At 41.4% G+C, this 23,278-nt stretch overlaps 1 long non-coding RNA gene across 1 annotated transcript in view; it reads left to right on the top strand.

Moving 5' to 3' along the window:
* LOC148005273 (uncharacterized) overlaps positions 1–23,278 on the top strand; it is a 28,274-nt gene that overhangs the window by 2,619 nt on the left and 2,377 nt on the right. Inside the window, exon 2 of the long non-coding RNA XR_015622431.1 lies at positions 600–677. This is a non-coding gene — a long non-coding RNA (uncharacterized LOC148005273). The remainder of the gene's footprint in view (positions 1–599; positions 678–23,278) is intronic.

The raw sequence follows: 23,278 nt of genomic DNA, 5'->3' as shown, positions 1-23,278 counted from the left end.
AAATGTGAGAAAAGCAAAAACTGCAGCAACATCTCGTTGGCTGTGATAGAGTTAACTTTGTGCTACCAAGGGAAAGTTGCATAGTGGCCAGGGGAATGTGCAAACAAGGGGGAAGTGGTCTAATTAATGACAAGACAACTACCGAAGTTCACAGTGGCAACACCACACCAGAGAGCAGACGGTCAAGAACAGCAGCTAATAAAACACACATCAGAAGTGGACTGAGGAGACATCAGCCTCTCCTGACTGGGCAGGCAGCACATGAATAGCAGGCGATTATCTTCCTGGTTGGGCCAAGAGAACACATAAAGAACATGTGGGTCCTCCATGGGCTTACCCCATGACAATCCAGAGAGTTAACCAGTCTCGTACCAGTTACCCTAACCTTTATTTCGTTTCTGCCTTAATCATTAGAAGAACCATGGAAAGGGGAGTTTGGTGGGTTTTTTTTTGTTTGTTTTGTTTTGTTTTGTTTTTTTGCATTTAAAGCCATTCTACTATGGGGGAGTCTCTATTAACTTTTCTTCTTACCTTCCCGCCATTTCTCACTTTTCTGTAATTCTCCTTACTAAAGCTCCCTTCATTTTGTGTACTCCCAGGAATGTCTGTGTCTTTCACCTTCATTGGTATGACACAATGAACTTGGAAGCCCTGTCCCCGTTTGACCTTCAGTGACAGTGAGTATTTGTGCCAGGCACCCTAAATTCTTGGGTCTTGAATGACTAGACCGTGAAACATTTCATCATAATAAAAAAAATCAGAATTCAGTAATGAATAATAGTAATGATAACAGCCAACTCATTGAGAGGCCCTTGTTTGCTTGATATGAAAACTCATATTCAGGTTCTTTTTAAAGTGGGATAATTTCAATCATTTATAATCCTCATTAATTTTTCCTAGTGTTCCTGCTTTAAACTAAAGCACACATTACACGACTCTTGTCTCCTCAGCTCCCTTTTGACGTGAGGACCATTTTACTAAGTGGCATTAGCTGTTCAGCTTTCAATAGTCCCAGCCTCAAGCCTTACACTAGACACTAATTAGACTGGTAGTGTGTCTGTCTGAATGATGTAGCTAATAGAGGGCCCATGACTCTATGTCTGGATCCATCCCATATACAGACACCAAACCCAGACACTACTGTGGATGCCAAAAAGTACTTGCTGACAGGATCCTGATATAGCTGTCTCCTGAGAGGCTCTGCCAGAGCCTCACAAATATAGGGGCGGATGCTCTCAGCCATTGGACTGAGCACAGGGACCCAAATGGAGGAATTAGAGAAATGACTGAAGGAGCTGAAGGGGTTTGTAACCCCATAGGAAGAACAACAATATCAACCAACAGGCCCCACCCCCCTGAGCTCCCAGGGACTAAACCAGGAACCAAAGAGTACACATGGAGGGACCCATGGCTCCAGCCGCATATGTAGCAGAGGATGGCCTTGTTGGACATCAATGGGAGGAGAGGCCCTTAGTCCTGGGAAGGCTGGATGCCCCAGTGTAGGGGAATGCCAGGGCAGGGAGGCAGAAATGGGTGACTGGGTGGGGGGAGCACCCTCATAGATGCAGGGGAAAGGGGATAGGATAATGGGTTTCTGGAGGAGAAACCAGGAAAGGGAATAATATTTGAAATGTAAATAAATAAAATATCCAATTAAAAAATTCCTTCATATCTCACAACACTTTTGACTCTTCGGCTGGTCCAAAGGTTTATTAATTCAAGAGGTTGAATATAACATCACAAATGTGTGTGGTCTTTTCATATATACTGTTGTATAACTTTCCAGGAAAACAGATGTCTGCCCACCCCAGGTAGCCACAAACCAAAAATCATAATTCCACCCAAACCTAACTTAGTAAATTGGTGGATTTATTGGGGTTGCTTTCAGGAGTGTGGGTATGGATTGACTCAGGCAGCTGCATCACTGAGAAGACCAATCCAGTGTGGGACATGGGTCACAAAAGCTGTATCCATGGAGCTCCCTATATGCAGCTCTGTCTGTCAGTGTCTCCTCTCTCCAGCAACTGCTTACTACTGTTTACTACTGTGTATAACCTTGGAGAATGGCTTGTGAACCTTGGAACTTTCAAGAGTTTCCTGAACTTAGTAAGTTTCATAAGCTGTCTGGATCTCATCAGCATTTGCTCTTTCTGAAGAGAATGTTCCAAGGAAATAGCTACCAGAATAATTAGCTCCCTTCCCTCAATGCTGTAAAACAATAAAACATTCTCTCTGGAACTCTCATCTCTCTGTGAGTACATACATGTATCTGCATGTTTAATCTCTCCTTTACCTCCTATGATCCAGATAGAAGATGAGCTATCTAGTCACTGCTGCCTCATCAAATTTTGTCTTATTATGAAGATGAATTTACTGTGTCACAACGTTTATTTGTCTCACTAATTAAATTTTTGTTTTATTTTTGAGCCAAAGCATACACACTATTTTAATGATCTCTCCTGGCTGTTTCTACGAACAAAGCTATCATTGAAATGTATTTTGCCTGTCTTCTTTTCCTGAGATTTGATCATCACAACACACTTCTGAGAACTCCTGTAATCTATTTGTGACTCCCAGGAATGAATGTAACTGCATTCGTTCTTGCTTCTATACCAGAGAAGATTAGTTAGTGTTATCAGAATAATAGTTACAGCAAGGAGCTTCATTCTTTCAGTTGGCTATTTCTGCTTGCCAAGCAGATGCTTTAGGGTCAGGATCCATTTGTCTTCCTGAATTATTCAACGTCTGTTATGTAAAAATGTGTGGACTCCAGCCCGCTAGCATGTAGGAAAGCTCTTCACAAGTTCGCTGAGGCAGTCGCTGCTCAAAATGGCCTTGGTTTCTGCCCTACTTTTGATTTTGTGGCTGTGATAAAATATCCTGACAAAGCAACCCAGGGAGGAGAGGTTTATTTGGAGTCACAGTTCCGGGTTACAGTGCATCCATGTGGGGAAGTCACAGCAGGAGCAGCAGCCGGAGCTTGAGATAGGCATCCCAGCACACCCACAGTCAACTGAGACAGAGGAAATTCACACATGATTATTTTCTCTTATACAGCTCCTGCTCCCAAACAGGGACTGATGCTGCTGACTTTGGGGCTCCGTCTTTCCACATTAACTGAAGCAATCCAAACAGTCCCCAGTAGACATGCCCACAAGCCAATCTGATTTAGTCCCTTATTGAGAATCTCCCCCTCCACGGTTCTGGGTTGTATTAAGTTGATAATTAAAACTGTCAAAACTCACCACCCTTTCAACCTGACACATAAACACTTTTCTTTGTGTCATAACCTCCCATCACTTGTCACAAGTTTATCTCCAAGTATAAAATATAGTTCAACTTAGTTCCCAGAGTCTTTAAGCATTCCACAGTGACAGATTTCACTCACTCCCATCTCAGTCCCCAGAAACTTGAAGCTCCTATTGCTACAAATAGAAGCGTTCACAGGGTGCATAGGGGCTTCCCCCACCAGAACCGAAAAAGCTACAGAAGCAGCAAAGATTGTTTTCTGAAATAAACTGTCATTGACTTTGGATTGCCTCAGTTGCTACAGAGTAACAAAAAACAAAACAAAAACAAAACAAAAACAAACAAACAAACAAACAAACAAAAAACTCTCCTTCACAAATGACCCAAAGAGTGGCATTAGGCGTTAAATATTATTTACATTCTTCTTAGAGACCTCAGTCCTCTAGAAAAGTAGGAGGAGCTAATCAAACCTTAAAACATAGCTCAGCCAAGCTTTGTCAAGAGGCTTCAGAAAAATAGACAACCAGGTTTCCCACCACCTTCAGGACATGGAACACCCTAGAAATTCAAATTAGAAATTTGGAGTGTTTTATGGGAGACTGTGCTCATATAAAGACTTAATAGCAGACCCTGAGACTGGATAGATGCTAAAATATCTTACTAATTAGGAACAATTTCAGAGGGAAGGCAATGAGAATTTGCTATCCAGGGTTTCCCGGTCTCAGGTCTTAAGATCAAAACGTAGGAACAGGTCCTAATAAAAACTTGCAAAGAAGGCTCCCTGTCAGAGCAACTTACTCTAAAATGAAAGGGACTCTGTATTGTCATCCTGGCTGCTCCAATGGCAGTGAATGTGATTGGGATAGACAGCTGGCTTTATCTTAACCAAGTTAAGTCTGCCCCATGGACTCCAGAACTAAGAGAGCCAATAGAATACTCCTGTGTGCCCACTGAAAATCTATACCTGTTCTCTAGAAAGTAATCCACAGATAAGTGAAACAACTTGTGATGGTGTCAGTCAAGCTTGCCCCGACGCTGGTCAGCTCTCTAAGCTTCCCCCTTAGTGGTCTCGGGAACCTCATGCATGTGGTTTGATAAATATCACCAAGCCTTCCACCCTGGGAAGGGATTATGAGCAGCCAACAGCAGCATAAGTCTGGACACTCGTGGGGCCTATTTACAAGGGCACACAGGCTTAGTTGAAACCCATCAGTTATTGGCAATCAGTCTGAGAGGCGAACAGAAAACATAGCCCATTCCTGAATTAATCCAAAATGTTAACCTCTTCCTTCCCACCTGTCCATTAGTCACGCATCTAACTTGGAACTCAATTGCCAAGTTCCCCACTTGCCTATGTAATGAAAGGCTTTGGGTGCCTGTGAGGGAAGCTTGCCTTCAGGAAGCTCTAACCTTGTCAATCTCAAGACTCAACAACAGTCTCTTGTGAACTCTTCTCCTTCCTCGTTCCCTGCTCCTGCTCCTTTCCACTTGCACTCTACTCAGCCCAGACTTCTGCTTTAGAAGGCCCATCCACAGACCAGTACACTCCCTCCCCACACAAATCCACCAAGGATAGTGTTTTCTTCCTACAGACAGTCACAATTCTCTCTGTTCCTAGTGATTCCTAAAGGATGTACTTTGTACTTTCAGAGGCTCATCAAACCCAGTCAAAGCAACTCCAAGATCCCCCTTCTGGTGTATTCTAGCTTTGCAGCATAGAGAGGAACTCTATAAGTCCCAGCCTGGAAGTTATGTACCCAAAGCTGCCATCGGGATTCCTTATTGGCCACACACAGACCCCCAGAAAACACACTTTACAGTTTATACCATACAAGTTGCCTGACTCATAAATGGAGTTTTAATAAGACCTCCTTTGTGCCTTGGAGTATGTAACACCACATATTTCCGTGGCCCAAGACAATGCCTCCCTGCTCCTACCTATCTCTAAAAACCCTAGTGCCCACAAATGAGCAGCACCATTGATCCCACTGGCAACCACTTCAGGATGGCTTGGTAGGAGCAGGAAACTTTGCAGTGGTGGAGTCATATACACATCAATAGTTTAAAAAATAACTGGCAGGACCATGAAACAGACGAGCAGAGAATCTAGCCCGAAGTAGAAATCAAATAGGTTTCCCGGCAGCAGTACTCATCTAAACTAGGAGAGCCTTAGACCTACCCACTGCAGGGCAGGGCGGGGGTTGCTTATAATTCCAGGAAAAATGTTCCTTTTATGCTAATCCATCTAAGCAAGTATAACAAAATGTCAAAAAATATCCTGAGGAGTTGAAGCAACTAAAAATTCCTCTCCGGTTTTGAAGTCTGGGCACCTGATATAGTTACTCTTGCAGTTGCTAGCAGATGTAGAGAAGGGGTGCTGAGTGATGGTGAATCTCTCAGAGGCAGGCATACCCACTGGTTTGAGGCGATACCTTGCCAGTCAGGAAGGCTCTAGGAGGCAAGAGTAGATGCCAATAGGCAAGAGAGAAGCCTCTGGGCTTCTACTGAGTGGCTGATCTCTGGTGTTCTGCTTCAGTGCACTGAGGGATTTGCCCTATTCAGCATGTGGAGGAGGATGGTTGAGTTTGAGTTAAATCCCACACTAAACCTTTGATTTCAGGACAGTTTTGTTTTTGTCGTTGATTGATTGTTGTTGATTTTTTTTTTGGTAACATAATGATCTTTGAACCAACGAGCATGCTACTTGTGAATAGATTTTCAGATAGCGCATCAAATTATCCTTTCGGCCAAGGCACTCATCTGTGTACCACAGTGTCTGTCAAATACAATTTTACTTGGCCTCATACATATTTTGATGGACAATAATTGGATGATGGGTACAACTGCTTTATGAGTTGTTTTGTTTTCTTGACAAAAAAAATTGGCTGAACATCAGGAGAGATTCTCTTCTTGCCAGGTCCATCCATTAATTATTTGTTTTTAAAGTGAATCAATGAATAAATGGTTCAGTATTCCAGGAAATATGTGTCAGTCAGCCGTCTAATTTTTAAAATGTATATTGAGGGTCTAGAGAGATGGCGCTGAGGCTAAAAGCACTTATTGTTCTTTCACAGGATCCAAGTTATATTCCCAGCATTCACATGGTAACTTGCAACTGAAATTCCAGTTCCATGGGCTCTGATATGTTTTTCTTATCTCTGTGGGCAACAAACATGCATGTAGTACAGAGACATACATGCCAGCAAAATGCTGGCATGCGAAAATAAATGCATAAAAGAATAAATATTCTAAAAAGTCATCATTCGAAAAATTCAAAAGTAGGGCTGGAGAGATGGCTCAGCAGTTAAGAGCACTGACTGCTCTTCCAGAGGTCCTGAGTTCAATTCCCAGCAACCACATGGTGACTCACAACCATCTGTAATGGGATCCAATGACCTTTTCTGGTGTGTCTGAAAATAGCTACAGTGTACTCATATAAATAAAATAATAAACCTTTCAAAAAATTAAGAAATACATATTGAAAACTTGTTTAGCTCAAAATCTAGAGGAAGTTGAAGGTCAGTCATTGTATCTGGGAAGGGCTTCAGTGAGTGTGTGTGTGTGTGTGTGTGTGTGTGTGTGTGTGTGTGTGTGTGTAGAGAGAGAGACAGAGACAGACAGAGACAGAGATAGACAGAGAGACAGAGACAGAGAGACAGACAGATGGATGGATAGATAAACAGAGGAGAGAGAGAGGAACCAATGCAAGTGTATGAAGGGTGCAGCCGAACTCACACTAACATCTTAACATCTCACTTTTGAATTGGCCATTTGCTTTTGTGGGAACTGCATTTAAACCCTTCCTTAAACATTTTTTTTCAGTTTTTTCTTTTTACCATCTTTATTAAATTGGGTATTTCTTATTTACATTTCAAATGTTATTCCCTTTCCCAGTTTCCAAGCCAACATCCCCCTAACCCATCCCCCTCCCCATCTATATTAGTGTTCCCCTCCCTATAATCCCCCCCATTACCGCCCTCCCCGCAACAACCCCGTTCACTGGGGGTCCAACCTTGGCAGGACCAAGGGCTTCCCCTTCCACTGGTGCCCCTACTAGACTGTTCATTGCTATCTATGCAGTTGGAGCCCAGGGTCAGTCCATGTATAGTCTTTGAGTAGTGGCTTAGTCCCTGGAAGCTCTGGTTGCTTGGCATTGTTGTTCATATTTTTGTCTCAAGCCCCTTCAGCTCTTTCAGTCCTTTCTCTGATTCCTTCAACAGGGGTCCTGTTCTCAGTTCAGTGGTTTGTTGCTGGCATTCCCCTATGTATTTGACATATTCCGGATGTGTCTCTCAGGAGAGATATACATCTGGTTCCTGTCAGCCTGCACCTCTTTGCTTCATCCATCTTATTGAGTGGCTGTATATGTATGGGCCACATGTGGGGCATGCTCTGAATGGCCGTTCCTTCAGCCTCTGTTCTAAACTTTGCCTCCCTATCCCATCCTAAGGGTATTCTTGTTCCCCTTTTAAAGAAGGAGTGAAGCATCAGCATTTTGGCCATCCTTCTTGAGTTTCATGTGGTCTGTGCATCTTGGGTAATTTGAGCATTTGGGCTAATATCCACTTATCAATGAGTGCATACCATGTGTGTTTTTCTGTGATTGGGTTACCTCACTCAGGATGATATTTTCTAGTTTCATCCATTTGCCTATGAATTTCATGAAATCATTGTTTTTGATAGCTGAGTAGTACTCCATTGTGTAGATGTACCACATTTTCTGTATCCATTCCTCTGTTGAAGGGCATCTGGGTTCTTTCCAGCTTCTGGCTATTATAAATAAGGCTGCTATGAGCATAGTGGAACATGTGTCTTTGTTGTATGTTGGAGCATCTTTTGGGTATATGTTCAAGAGAGGTATAGCTGGGTCCACAGGTAGTTCAATGTCCAATTTTCTGAGGAACCTCCAGACTGATTTCCAGAACGGTAGTATCAATCTGCAATCCCACCAACAATGGAGAGGTGTTCTTTCTCCACATCCTCGCCAGCATTTGCTGTAACCTGAGTTTTTGATCTTAGCCATTCTCACTGGCATGAGGTGAAATCTCAGGGTTGTTTTGATTTGCATTTCCCTGATGACTAAAGATGTTGAACATTTCTTTAGGTGCTTCTCAGCCATACAATATTCCTCAGCTGTGAGTTCTTTGTTTAGCTGTGAACCCCATTTTTTTGATAGGGTTATTTGTCTCCCTGCAGTCTAACTTTGTGTGTTCTTTGTATAGTTTGTATATAAGCCCTCTATCAGTTGTAGGATTGGTAAAGATCTTTTCCCAATCTGTTGGTTGCCATTTTGTCCTAACAACAGTGTCCTTTGCCTTACAGAAGCTTTGCAGTTTTATGAGATCCCGTTTATCGATTCTTGATCTTAGAGCACAAGCCATTGGTGTTTTGTTCAGGAAAATTTCTCCAGTGCCCATGTGTTCGAGATTCTGCCCCACCTTTTCTTCTATATGTTTGAGTGTATCTGGTTTGGTGTGGAGGTCTTTGATCCACTTGGACTCTGTATAGGGTGATAAGAATGGATCAATCTGCGTTCTTCTACATGCTGACCTCCAGTTGAACCAGCACCATTTGCTTAAAATGCTATCTTTTTTCCATTGAATGGTTTTGGCTCCCTTGTCAAAACTCAAGTGACCATAGGTTCATTTCTGGGTCTTCAATTCAATTCCACTGGTCTATCTGCCTGACTCTGTACCAATACCATACAGGTTTTTTTTTTTTTTAATCAATATTGCTCTGCTTGAGTTCAGGGATAGTGATTCCCCTTATTGAAGATAGTTTTAGCTATCCTGGATTTTTTGTTATTCCAGAAGAATTTGCAAATTGTTCTGTCTAACTCTCTGAAGAATTGGATTGGAATTTTGATGGTGATTGCATTGAATCTGTAGATCGCTTTTGGTAAAATGGCCATTTTTACTATATTAATCCTGCCAATCCATGAGCATGGGCGATCTTTCCACCTTCTGAGATCTTCTTCAATTTCTTTCTTCAGAGGCTTGAAGTCCTTATTGTACAGATGTTTCACTTGCTTGGTTAAAGTCACACTAAGGTATTTTATATTATTTGGGACTATTATGAAGGGTGTTGTTTCTGTAATTTCTTTCTCAGCTTGTTTCTCTTTTGTGTAGAGGAAGGCTACAGATTTATTTGAGTTAATTTTATACCCAGCCACTTTGCTGAAGGTGTTTATCAGGTTTAGTAGTTCTCTGGTGGAACTTTTGGGATCACTTAAATATACTATCATATCATCTGCAAATAGTGGTATTTTGACTTCTTCCTTTCTAATTTGTATCCCTTTGATCTCTTTTTATTGCCTGATTGCTCTGGCTAGGACTTCGAGAACTATATTGAAGAAGTAGGGAGAGAGTGGGCAGCTTTGTCTAGTCCCTGATTTTAGTGGGATTGCTTCAAGTTTCTCCCCATTTAGTTTAATGTTAGCTACTGGTGTGCTGCATATGGCTTTTACTATGTTTAGGTATGGGCCTTGAATTCCTGTTCTTTCCAGGACTTTTATCATGAAAGGGTGTTGAATTTTGTCAAATTTTTCCTCAGCATCTAATGAAAGGATCATGTGCTTTTTATCTTTCAGTTTGTTTATATAGTGGATTATGTTGATGGTTTTCTGTATATTAAACCATCCCTGCATACCTGGGATGAAGCCTACTTGATCATGATGTATGATTGTTTTTATATGTTCTTGGATTCGGTTTGCCAGAATTTTATGAGTATCCAGTTTGTTAATCTGTTTCTTTTTATTGGGGGAATTCAGTCTATTGATGTTGAGAGATATTAAGGAATAGTGAGTGTTGCTTTGTGTTATCTCTTATTTGGAGGTGAGATTATGTTTGTGTGCTTGTCTTCTCTGTGATTTCTTGGAAAACAATTAGTTTCTTGCTTTTTCTAGGGTGTAGCTTGCCTCCTTGTGTTGGACTTTATACCATTTATTATCCTTTGTAGGGCTGGATTTGTAGAAAGATATTGTGTAAATTTGGTTTTGGTATAGAATATCTTGGTTTCTCCATCTATGTTAGTTGAGAGTTTTGCTGGATACAGTAACCTGGGCTGGCATTTGTGTTCTCTTAGGGTCTGTATGACATCTGTCCAGGATCTTCTGGCTTTCATAGTCTCTGGTGAGAAGTCTGGTGTAATTCTGATAGGTCTGCCTTTATATGTTACTTGACCTTTTTCCATTACTGTTTTTAATATTCTTTCTTTGTTTTGTACATTTGGTGTTTTGACTATTATGTGACGGGAGGAGTTTCTTTTCCGGTCCAATCTATTTGGAGTTCTGTAGGCTTCTTGTATGCTTATGGGCATCTCTTTCTTTAGGTTAGGGAAGTTTTCTTCTATGATTTTGTTGAAGATATTTACTGGTCCTCTGAGCTGGGAGTCTTCACTCTCTTCTATACCTATTATCCTTAGGTTTGATCTTGTCATGTGTGTTGGATTTCCTGTATGTTTTGGGCTAGTAACTTTTTCCATTTTACATTATCTTTGACAGTTGTGTCGATGTTTTCTATGGAATCTTCTCCTCCTGAGATTCTCTCTCTTCTATCTCTTGTATTCTGTTGGTGATGCTTGTGTCTACGACTCCTTCTCTTCCTTTGGTTTTCTATATCCAAGGTTATCTCCCTTTGTGCTTTCTTTATTGTTTCTATTTCCATTTTTAACTCCTGGATGGTTTTGTTCATTTCCTTCTCCTGTTTTGTTTTTTTTTCCAGTAGTTCTTTAAAGGATTTTTGTGTTTCCTCTTTAAGGGCTTCTAGTTGTTTAGTTGTGTCGTCCTGTATTTCCTTAAGGGAGTTATTTATGACCTTCTTAAAGTCCTCCATCATCATGTTAAAATGTGATTTTAAGTCTAAATCTTGCTTTTCTGGTGTGTTTGGATATTCAGTGTTTGATTCGGTGGGAGAATTGGACTTTGATGATGCCATATAGTTTTGGTTTCTGTTGCTTGGGTTCCTGTGTTTGCCTTTTGCCATCAGGTTGTCTCTGGTGTTACCTTGTCTTGCTGTTTCTGACAGTGGCTTGACCATCATGTAGGCCTGTGTGTCAGGACTGCTGTAGACCTGTTTTCCTGTTTTCTTTCAGCTAGTTATGGGAACAGAGTGTTCTGCATTCAGGCGTGTAGTCATTCCTGTCCACTGGCTTTCAGCTGTCCCTGTAGGTGAGAACCAGAAGGGTCTGCCCCTCCTTCTCCTGGGTCCCTTGCACAGGGGGCCCAGATGGCACAAGGTGTTTTCCTCTTGAGTCAGGAATGTGGGCAGGGAGTAGTCTCCTCTGGTTTCCCAGGAGTGTCTGCCCCTCTGAAGGTCTAGCTCTCCCCCACACTGGATTTGGGTGCAGGGAGCTGTTTGACCGGTTCGGTTCAGATCTGGGCACAATCTGGACCACAGGGCTCCTGCTGCTTGACTGCTCCTATATTCTTGTGTCCAGAGGCACTATACAGTTTCCTCTTGGGCCAGGGATGTGGGCAAAAGTGGGCAGAAGTGGCAGTCTCTCCTGCCCTGCAGTCTCAGAATTGCCCACACTTCTGGGTGATCAGCTCTCTCCTAAACATTAAAAAAAAATTTTTTTTACATTTGAATCACAGTTTCCCCTTCTTCTTCTCCTCCCAGTCTTCAACCCCACCCTACCCATCCACTCCTCCTCCATTTCTCATCAGAAAAGGGCAGGCCTCCCATGGATAGCAGCCAAATATGGCATATCAAGTTGCAGTAAGACTAGGCACATCCACTTGTCTTAAGGGTGGACAAGGCAACGCAGTAGGAGGGAAAGGGTCCCAAAAGCAGGCAAAAGAGTCAGATAGTTCCTGCTTCCACTGTTAGGATTGCACCAAGAAGACCAAGCTACATGACTGTAACATATATGCAGATGGCCAAGGTCAGTGTCATGTAGGCTCCCTGCATTTAACCCCTTCTTGAGGGCAGAGACCTCATGATCTCTGTTTATTTTTAATTGGCACACATCAATTATACATATTTTTGGGATATGGTGTGACATTTCAATACATGTAGATGATGTGTAATGACCAAATCAGGGCGACTGGCCTATCTTCTCAGACATCAATTCTTTGTGCTGAGAATAACTCAAATCCTCTCAACTGCTATGCTGATTCAATTAGTTGTTGACAACCATATTTATCATCTTGAGATTAACCATCCTTTCTTTGGACTCAAGAGGGTGTTAAAACTGACCACACCACTGATTTCTCATCAATTCCTCCCTTGATGAGAGTCCTTGACATAATTTCTCAAGGACATGAACAGATTTTGAAATTTTCCATTCTAAGAAAGGTAGAGAGAAAGATAACGAACTTAGTCAAACTCTGGAAATTATTTTCTTAGCGCATGGTCCTTCTGGAGCAATTGGCTTCTGATTTCATACCTCAAGTGATTGGAAGCAATGGCATCTGATCATTAATGTCACTTCTTCTTAGAAGCCTGAAAGCTGACTCGTCTTAGGAAGTGATTAACAAAGCAGCACATATACAATGATTCCAATAAGATTCTGGTCTTAAAGACTTCAGAGCTTTTCCTTTCATTCTCTTCCCTTGGATGGAACATAAACCATCCTGGGAAAACAAACTGGCCTAACCTAAGCCTTCTGTACCATGCTGACAAATGCCAGTAGGCAAGTGGCTGTCTCTAAGTGTAAAGAAAGCATGGTGACATTGCTAACAGTGTCACCCGGGGGTCTCTCAGCCAGGGGTTTCATCAGCCTGAAGCCCAGTCTCAAGGCCATTGCTTTAGAAATGTGCTTCATTATTATGCTTACCAAAATGTTAGAATGAAAAATTAATTAACCAGTTTGTTCAGATGCAGGTATAAAATCTACAGCTCAACTCTGCTTTTTCCTTTGAATACAAACATTTTCATTAGATGGTCATTTTAATTAAGATTTTCCCTGTGCTACTTTAATGGTAGAGAATTGAGGGCCCATTAAACAAGTATTTATGACCACATTTTGTGATTATAATGTTTCTCCAGCCAATGATATCTAATTATTAATTAAAATACAAATCAACAGCTGTTATATAAATACTTACAATAGTTCATTGATTTGTATGTCGTAGGAAACAGAGCTTAATGTTAATTAGTAAAGGGATATTTGTTGCTCTTGCAGGATTTTAGATGGAAAGGTCTAGGCCTCCTATTCCAGTATTAGAAATGTGAAGTGAGATCTATGACTAGCTGACCACATTCAAGGGGCTTCAGAATAATTTGGGCTTATCAAAGTAAAACACAAAAGCTAGACATGTTGACACAGGCCTGCAATCCCAGAACTTGGGAGGTGAGGCAGGTGAGGCAGCTGAGGAGATGGAAGTCAGTGTGGTCTACATAGCAGTGACCTGTCAAAACAAAATAATATATATTAAATGGGAAGATTCTGTCCTGCTAGAGATTTCTGAAGCATTATGACTGGATAGAACCTAGCAATGTGTATTTTCATAAAACCTTTTTAGTAGCTACTGAATTTCACAGTTGGAGAGTCATTTAGAAATCCAAGTTGCCTAGAAATAGGCTTATATTAGGACTCTGGGTTCTAAGAAAAACTTAGAAACAAAGCAATAGCAAAATAGAATTTACAGAGATGCTAAGCAACATCATTCTCCCCCCTTTCTTTTTCCCTCTCCTCCCTCTTCCCTTTCCCACATCCTCCACTTCCCCTTCTTCCCTCAATTCTCCCATAGAACCTTTTTCTGTGGTAGGGAAGGAGGCCCCTAATAGCAGTAAACTCTCATTTTCTTATTCACGTTTCAAAATGAAAGAAACCAGACTTCTGCCCTCTCAGTCTTCCTACATCAAAGAGTATTAGTGGACTCTGGCACTGCATGTCTTCTGTATACACCCCTTGACTAATTGTGAAAGGGATGGCCATGTGATTACTCTGACATCAAACAAGGTTGCTAGTTAACAATTCCATCAGTCACATAAGATGGAGAAGGGCAGTTTTCCAGTGAAAACAAAATTTTCTCAGGTGACTAAAACAGACACTTCCTACAAATTTCACCCATCTGGTGGTAACATAAATACCTTGGTGATATAATGACTTATCTTGGGATATTCTTAATACAGAGGATTTATCAAAATGATACACACCTTTTAGGTCTCCAAGTCTCAAGTGAAATTTCCACATTATGTTGTAGGCTAAATATAGTATCTATCTGTATAATTTAAATCTGTATCTTCTATCTCTTACTCATTTCTCTTTTTTTTTCTTTTTTTTCTTTTTTTCTTTTCTTTTTTTCGGAGCTGGGGATCGAACCCAGGGCCTTGCGCTTGCTAGGCAAGCGCTCTACCACTGAGCTAAATCCCCAACCCCTCTTACTCATTTCTCACCTGTAATCTTCATGGGCACTTGAGACAACCTTCTAAAAAGTCTCCCAGTTGCCCCCTTTTGATCTTTATACCCTGGTGTAATCCTGTCGAGGGTGGAATGTACCTTATGCCTTTGCCCTCAGGGATAATTATGGATTATTACTTCCAAGATTGGATTAAAGAAGACTGATGTAGGTTTGTTGTTGTTGTGTGTTTTTTATTTGTGTGTGCATGCCACAGAGAGAGTGACATGTAGGTTAGAAGACAATTGGAGGAGTCAGTTCTCTCCTTCATCATATGGTCCTAGGGGCTGCACTCAGTTGGTCAGGTTTGCTGGCAAGCACCTGTACCTACTGAGTTCTCTTGCCAGCTTCTTTTGATGAAGTGTTAGAGAGGACTGAATAGCGAAGAACTCTGCATAACCTATGGTCAGTAGTCAGCCAGGAACTGAACCTGGTCAAGAACCATGTGAATGAACTTAGAACCCCATCTTTTCTCAGGGAAGCTTTAACATGATCACGGTCCTAATGTCTTGATGGCATCTGTCAGTGACCGTTAGTAAGAACATTTAATTCAGAAGCCAGTGAAGCTGTGAAGTGGTAATTCCTGAGTTTTCAGGTACTTATCAGCTCATTTTTATGGAGGTTTGTTAATAATGGATTAATTCAATAGAGGCTTAAGCTAAAATCTTATATTTTGATAAAATGTTATGGAGTATTTGCACGTGACGGGACACATTGGTCATTGGTTACCCAGTGATAACAACTGAGCTTTTGCATTATCTGGTGAGTCTTTTGTTTGTTAGATCTGGATTTCTGTGCTTTGTGTTCTGTATTTTCTGAATCGTGATGCTTTTTACTTCATATATTAATTCTCCAGAGTCCTGGGCCAGGGTTAGGTCGTTCAGATACTAGAGAACAAAATGAAAGCCCCAAGGTGCCACACATTCTGCTCCGGGGTCTACTTCAGTTGACAGATCTGGCTTTGGTCTTGGTTCTGTCAACCTGTTCAATCTTAGATTATGTAAAGACTTTAAGGTTTATCCTGTGCCCATGCCTAGGTAACTGTCTAGTATGTGTATACCCAAGTGTGTGTTTATGTGAGTAGGAATCTATGTAAACATTTTTTTCAGGAAGTAACTTATTTACTTCACATCCTGATCAAAGCTTTCCCCTATGTTTTCTCCTCCTAGTCCCTCCCTGGCCTTCTCCTCAGGAAAGGGGAGGCCACCATGGGTATTAACCCACCTTGGCATAGAACTGATGCATCTTCTTCTATTGAGGCTAGACAAGGCAGCCCAGTTGGGGGAAGGGATCCAGTCAGAGATAGCCCCTGCTCCTGCTGTTAGGGAACCCGCATGAAGACCAAGCTGCACATCCGTTACTTTGCAAACATTTTTACCCACTGTTTGTCCTTTGCCTAGTGTTCCCTAACCAAGGAGTGAAATGTTGCTCCTTTACAGGGCTACAGCTGTTCCCTGTGGGCAGGTAGATATTTTGAACTGTTTATATTTGCCTAACAATTCTTAGGTTGAAATCATAGCCTCCATTTTGATGAATTAGGAAACTTGGTCTTTGGGCAGGTGACTTAGTCATGAGGTCTGCAGTGTAGAAGAAGACTTGTCTCTGATCATACTGGCACCTTATTAACCTTGACCTTTCTGCATTGACAACTGTAAGAAACAGATTTTTTTTTTATTCCTAAGTCTCATTCCTGATGTAATACTTTGTTTTTGCAGCCTAAAATGAAGCAGTAGGGACTGTCCTGCAAGTGTTGCTTCTTAAGTGTGTTTCCTGTTTTGTTCTTGCTATGTTCAGGTGTTAGGCACATTAAGATTTTTCTGTCCTGTAGAACAAAGCAAGTAATGAACTCTCCTTGTATCATACCCCTTGAATTGATGCATTCCTCTGCCTAGACAAAACCTCTCTGCCTTTTGTCTTCACCTTGCTGGTATTTGACTGGGTTGTTATGTAATGCTAGAGTTTCCTCTAGACATGACCGCTTTAGGGTGTGGACTTGAGATGTTTCATTAGGGACTAGGCTAGGCTTTTTAATACAGTTCCTGTCCAACCTCAGTACTGAAAGTTCTTGGGTGCTGATTTGGCTGTTAGTTAGGTTGTGATTTTCTAAATGATGATCGTCTCTTTTAGTTGGCAAATGTACAGGAGAGGTGGGTATGAAGGAGCAGGTTTTGAATTCAACGTCAGCCTAATGCAATCCAAATCCCATTTTCTTTTCCCAGTAATGCTGTTCTCTGTGGGATCGAATGCGTAGAATCAGAGAACCTGGGATTTGGAGGCAGAGTGCTGTGCGGGAAGACTGGCTTTTGTCTGATGTGCAGCAGCTGGCTTCAATCGTGGCAGCCAGCTGCAGCAGAGCTTCAATCGTGGCAGCCAGCTGCAGCAGAGCTTCAATCGTGGCAGCCAGCTGCAGCAGATGGTGTTGCTGGAGTGCAGCTCAGCTCGAGTTTGGCATGAAGAAAGGTTCATTCTGAGGTCAGGACTGATTGGAGACTGCTGCTTGAGAAAGCAGGAGTACAGTTCTGACAGCACTTTCATCAATCAAGGAAGACTTCTTCCATTGATTGTGACCTTGCTGAGGTTCTGATGGTGTGAAGACAGAGCACACGGCAAGGACAGCCTCTTGATGGAGCCAGAGAAAACTGACCTCAAAATGTCAAGGCTCTGACACTCAGGCACTTCAGGGATCCATTTAGCTACTTGCCAGCCCGGGCCGTTTCCTCTCTGCCTCATGTTCAGATCTGTCTTAAGAGGCACTAGATTGCTTGGTTCTCCAGAGACTATCGGGTCCATTTGCAGTAAAACAGTATGATGCAGGAGTACTTGTTATTTATTTGGAGTTTTATTTTTAATGTGGTTCTTAGAGGATGATGATTAACTCAGGCCCCAGGAGTTGAAAGCAGATGAAAACAAAGTGTCGGTGAGAAACAACAAGGACAGTGTTTGGTTTTAGTTGGATCCCTGGGAGCAGAGTCCACAGTAACCTAGCAGGTTACAAACACTAAAAGTTTCTGTAAGCCTTAGATTTAAATGAATTTGGTTAGGTGTAAGTTCCTAAATTGTAGTTTCCAAGTACTTATCATTGGGAGATAGCTTACTGGCAATGTAGAAATCAAGAATAAGTTCTCAGGGGCTGGAGAGATGGCTCAGTGGTTAATAGCACCGACTGCTCTTCCAGAGGTCCTGAGTTCAAATCCCAGCAAGCACATGGTGGATCACAACCATCTGTAATAGGATCTGATGCCCTCTTCTGGTGTGTTTGAAGACAGCAACTTATATATAATAAATACATCTTTAAAAAAAAGATTTAGCTAGTTCTAAAAATGTAGGTTTTAAAAAAAAAAAAAAAAGAATAAGTTCTCAGGTGAGATGGCGCAATAGGTAACCGTGCTTGCTGCCATCCCTGACGACTTGAGCTTGATCCCTGTGCCCTGTGGTGGGCAGAAGGAGAGAACTGACTCCTACAAGTTGTCTTTTGACTTCCACACTTGTACATGCTATTACATACACATACAGAGAGAGAGAGAGAGAGAGAGAGAGAGAGAGAGAGAGAGAGAGAGAGAGAGAGATGGAGAGACAGAGACACAGATAGACACAGATAGACACACAGCGAATAAATTTCATTTTCTTCCCCCCTCTTTTATCCTCTTTACTGAGAGAAGACCAAATTTTGGAATTGTTGATTTGGAAAATGTCACAGGGCAGCATTTGCTTCTAAATTCTGAGGCTGTGGAAGTGGCATTGATACCCATATGTCTTCCTACTGTTTTGAATCTGAGAAATAAGACACCTAAAGGCTGGTGGTAGGGTTAATTTAAGTCTGATGATGCAGAAGGAACAATAGTAACTTTAAGGCAGGGGTAAAGCTATAGCTGAAGACAGTGGGGTCCCCCAGCCTCTGTGATTACCCACTGGATGACACTCAGCAGAACAAGAGAGTGGAGGAGGAGAAACACAGCTCTAATGACATTTAGATTATTTTTTTTTATGAAAACTTAACAATGAACTTGGCATAGTTAAGAAAATACAAATTTAGAGTTAGTGTAATATCATGGTGAATTCACCCTTTTAAGATGTCATAAAGAGAACCATATCTTTTGGTTTTAATTTCTGCTTTTAAAGTTTTTTTGATATTGCAATTAATATTTTTCAGCTAGTGTTTAATAGCACATCTTTTTATGTGTTAATACCTTCATCTTTCTGTGCTTTACATTTTATTTTAAAAATCATTATTATTATTTCTTTGTAATTATTTTGAAAAGATCTTATTTTTTGTAACATTTAGAAATTAAAATATAATGACATCATTTCCCCTCTCCCTGTCCTTTCTCTTATCCCCTCTCATATTCTCTTCCCACTTCACTCAAATCATGGCCTCCTTTTCTTTAATTATTATTGCTTTATATATGTATAAATGCATAAATATATAAGAATCTGCTTAGTATTGCTTGTGTGTATTTGTTCTCAGGGCTGACCATTTACTACTGTATAACCTATTAATAGGCTGGCCCCTGGGGAGGACGAATTCTCTCTTTCTCAGCAGCCATTGTTTGCCTATAGGGGTGGGGCCCATGAGATTTCCGATTTCCACATTAGCGTATCTATAGATAGTATTTAGGCAGCCGCATTGCTGACATTTCCTTCAGATGGCTTCCTTGTCATTTCTAGGAAACACCGTCTTACAGCGCGCTTCCTGGCTGTTATATTCTTTCGGCCCCTTCTTCTGTGATGCTCTCTGAACCTTAGGTGAAGAGTTGTGTAGTTGATGTCTCAGCCACAGTTGGGTGCTCTGCGGGCCTGCTGTTCTCTGCTGAAAGGGGCTCTACTACAAATAGAAGGCTCTTTGAAGAGGGAAGAAGCTGCACTTGTCCGCGAGTATAAGGATATGTATTTAGAATGTAGTTAGGAATTATTTTGACTTAGTAAAGTAGCAGTGGAAGGCTCTCCACTGAGATCCATAACCTCACCAGCCACAGATAGTTAAGTTTACAGCCGCATGCATAATATCCCTCCTCTCCAGAGGGCTTAAGTCCGGTTAGACAGCTGTTAGTTACTAACAGCCTTTAGGAATATCTTGCTGTGGGCTGGTCACTGCTGTGGTTCATAGGTATCCTTGCTGGGTAGGACTGTGGATTCTTACCCACCTTGGTAGCTTGCTTAGCAAATTATGGTGTTATGAGAGCTAGTCCTCAGGGAGGAGCCCTTTGGGTCAATCCTACCTTGAGTCCTGAGTCAGAAGTGCATGGCGTCTGTATTAGGGACTGACCTTTAACTTCTAGGAGGCAACCAAGGGCAACAACTGCCTATGTTTTTCCAAGAGTCTCTTAGACTTCCCTAACCAACAGTGAGAAAAGAGGTTTCTCATGTCTCATAGTGGGGTTTTTGTTAGTCTGTGGTTCTGGGCGCGGGTAAAGGGCATCAGCAACCCAGTATCATAATGTCATTGAAGCTATGGACATATGTTTAGACATACGGTTGTAGGTGTAACATCTAACTTTAGGGACATGTAAAGTAATTTGATTTCCTGTGACTTTTTCAGATATCATTAAGTGATAGTCCTTGCTCGTCCTGTATTGGCATTCCTCCCCTCTCCTCGACCAAAGACACCTCCCTGCCTTCCTGTTTCATCCTTTACCCTGCCATCCCCATGCAAGTGCCCCTCCCTGCCATTCCATTTACCTCGATGGTTTTTGCATCATCCTGGGTTATATATCGACACCTGAAGATTTGGAGCTAGGAACCACAAATGAGAGAGAACATTTGACATTTGTCTTCCTAGGCCTGGGTTACCTCACTCAATGTGATCTTTACAGTTAAATCCATTTACCTCCAAGTTCAGTCTACATGTGGATATCCAATTTCCCCACAGCCATTTTTTTTTTTTTAATTTTCCCCCTTTAGTGTGCTTTTGGCCTCTTCATCAAACACCAGATGGCTGTAGCAGCCAGTGAGCCCTCTCGAGACCTGTGTAAAGGGTGGCCTTCCAGGTTCATTCACATGGTTCTTGACCAGGTTCAGTTCCTGCCTGACTATTAACCAAAGACTATGCGGAGTTCTTTGATTCTTGGCCCTATCTAATAGGTGGTATACTTCATTATCATCTTCAATGCTGCTGCTGCTGCTGCTACTACTGCTACTGCTACTGCTACTGCTACTGCTACTGCTACTACTAGCAAATACTCTGGTACCAACTAGATTTTCAGTAGGATTAGATTGTTGACTTTGTAAACTCTTTGTATGTTTTCTCTCCTTGTGTTCAGGTATACTTTGGCCCCTCCCACCACCTTGTTCTTTAATTACTAGCCACGTCTCAAGATTTTGGGTTGCGTCCTTTAACCTAGTTGCATTTATGCATTTATTTCTTCAGAGAACCTAAAAGATCAGTATCATTGGCATTAGAGGTCTCCTTATTACAGGTTTTTTTTCCCCCTTCCTAAATAGTGTTTAAGATTCACAGGAAGTCAGGTGTGAATTAAGCCCTTACCTGCACCTGAGCATACTAAGAGCACAGAAGGAGTTTTTTTAAGCCTAGTACTAGGGTTTTCTTAGGTAGCCTGTGACACTTGTGTTCACACCTTGATTATTAGTTTGCTACAAGTTTTATTGATCTCATGTGTATGAGGAAAACACATCCTCTCCTTTGAAACAGTCTTTTCATTTTTTTCTGACACACAAATTATTTTCATTTCTGATTGCAGTAGGAAACACTTGAAAATGTTCTAGAATTTTACATCCTGGTCTACTTGAATTGTATTTGCATATATTTTAGAATTTTCCACTTGTTTTGTTATAATATGCACTCATGCAGCTAAGCCACTAGGTGTCAGTGTAGTACCACCAAAGGAGGGCATGCTTTCCTGCGAGCAGTCCTGGCGGAGCTATGATGCAGGTGTTTTCTGTTTCCACAAAGATGACCTTCATTTGCCAATGATGGTGTCTTTTGTTTTCCATATTTCCCTTCTGGTTCACTACTAAAACATCTGATCACTTGTTATATCTGATATCAAAGTGAAATTTGTAAAACATCACCGTAACTACAGGATGCTAGATCAGATCTAAGGTGGCCATTAAATCTAGTATATTTTTTTGTATTTAATTTTATTTTTATTGGATATTTTATGTTTTTACATTTCAAATGTTATCCCCTCCCCTCCCTCTACCATTCCCCCTCCCCCCTGCTTCCATGAAGATGCTCCCACTCCCACCTCAATGCCCTGGCATTCCCCTACATTGAGGAAACGAGCCTTCCCAGGAAAGGGCTTCTCCTCCTATTGATGCCAGACAATGCCATCCTCTGCTACATATGTGGCTGGAGACATGGGACCCTCCATATGTATTCATTAAACCTAGTATTTTTTAATGATGAAAATACATATTGAACAGAATATTAAAAATTATTTATCATGGATTAATACATTATTAATGTACCTAGCACAGAAACTGAGTGCTGGATAGCATTTGATATTAGTAAAGTCTAAATATTTACTACCTGTAGTTAGCATTTTTCTTATTTTTTAATTATTACACATGATCGCGTGCCCTAAGAAGTTGGACATTTTGTTGTGACAGGAATGTTTATTATGGAGTCGGAATAAAAAGAGATGAGAGTCATTTTTCCATTCATTTCCTTCGTCAAGCCAAGTAAGCATGCTGACAGGCACCTTTGTCTCTGTCGATGGGTTGGATCCCTTGTGAGCTAGTGAACTTCGGCTCTTTCTGTGACTTCAGCCTGAACACTGAACTCTAGACAGCCCCTTTGAAAGCCCATTATCCTGGCCTTGAGGGGGGGTAAGAAGTGGGAAATTGTATTCTCAGTGCGAATACTTCATCACTAGTGCACAGTTAACCCAAATCCTCACCGGCACAGTTTAACCACTGTGATCAGTGTGGTCAGGGTGATTGATGGACTGAAGGCTGGCTCGAAGGGTTATGGATTATGGCCTGGATCAGTGTATCACTCGCATACCCTCGCATACTTTCTGGCTACTTCCCTTCTTGCGTCTAGCCCTTCCAGGGCTTGGTATCTCTTCCTAATAAATTTTTCATTGTACCCTTACTGCCAAATAAACTCCTCAAATACTCTAGCTACCTTTTGTGATGTGTTCCCAAGACATTTTCACAGTGGCCTAATAACATGACAATGAAGGAGCTGAAACCCTTAGTGCTGTAGGATTTTATTCTTGTCATAAAAATGCCAAATTCTCTTGAGGAATAGTGCATCCCCTACGTAACAGGCCCGATCCTTCCGTATTCCCGGGAGAAATGTCAATGCTTTCAGTGTCTGCTTAAACATTTCTGTTTCCTGTCTTTGGAATATGTGTCCCCTTCACTTCCATTTAGGACAATTGAAATTGTATGAATTCTTCAGAACTGGGCTGATACGTAGCACCTCTTAATAAATGTTCTGCTATTCTCAGTGTCTGAAGCGAACTTCCCCTTCTCTTGTCACCAACAATGCATTGCTTCTGTCACTTGTCTTGTCATCCTTGTGGGATGGCAGCCCTTTAACGGACAGGGTTTGTTTGTATCATAGGACCAACAGACGAGCATAATAGATTCTGCTTATTAACATATAAACATACATATGTTTTATAAAATTACATGTATATAACCTATGTTAAATGAGGTTTTTCTACTGATATGTAATTTTGGATACATTTTCAAGGCTAATGATGAAGAATACGAAAT

The sequence above is a fragment of the Rattus norvegicus genome, chromosome 6, assembly GCF_021556685.1.
Source record: "Rattus norvegicus strain SHRSP/BbbUtx chromosome 6, alternate assembly SHRSP_T2T, whole genome shotgun sequence".
NCBI classification, from domain to species: Eukaryota; Metazoa; Chordata; class Mammalia; order Rodentia; family Muridae; genus Rattus; species Rattus norvegicus.
This window is presented reverse-complemented; position numbering and strand designations above follow the sequence as displayed.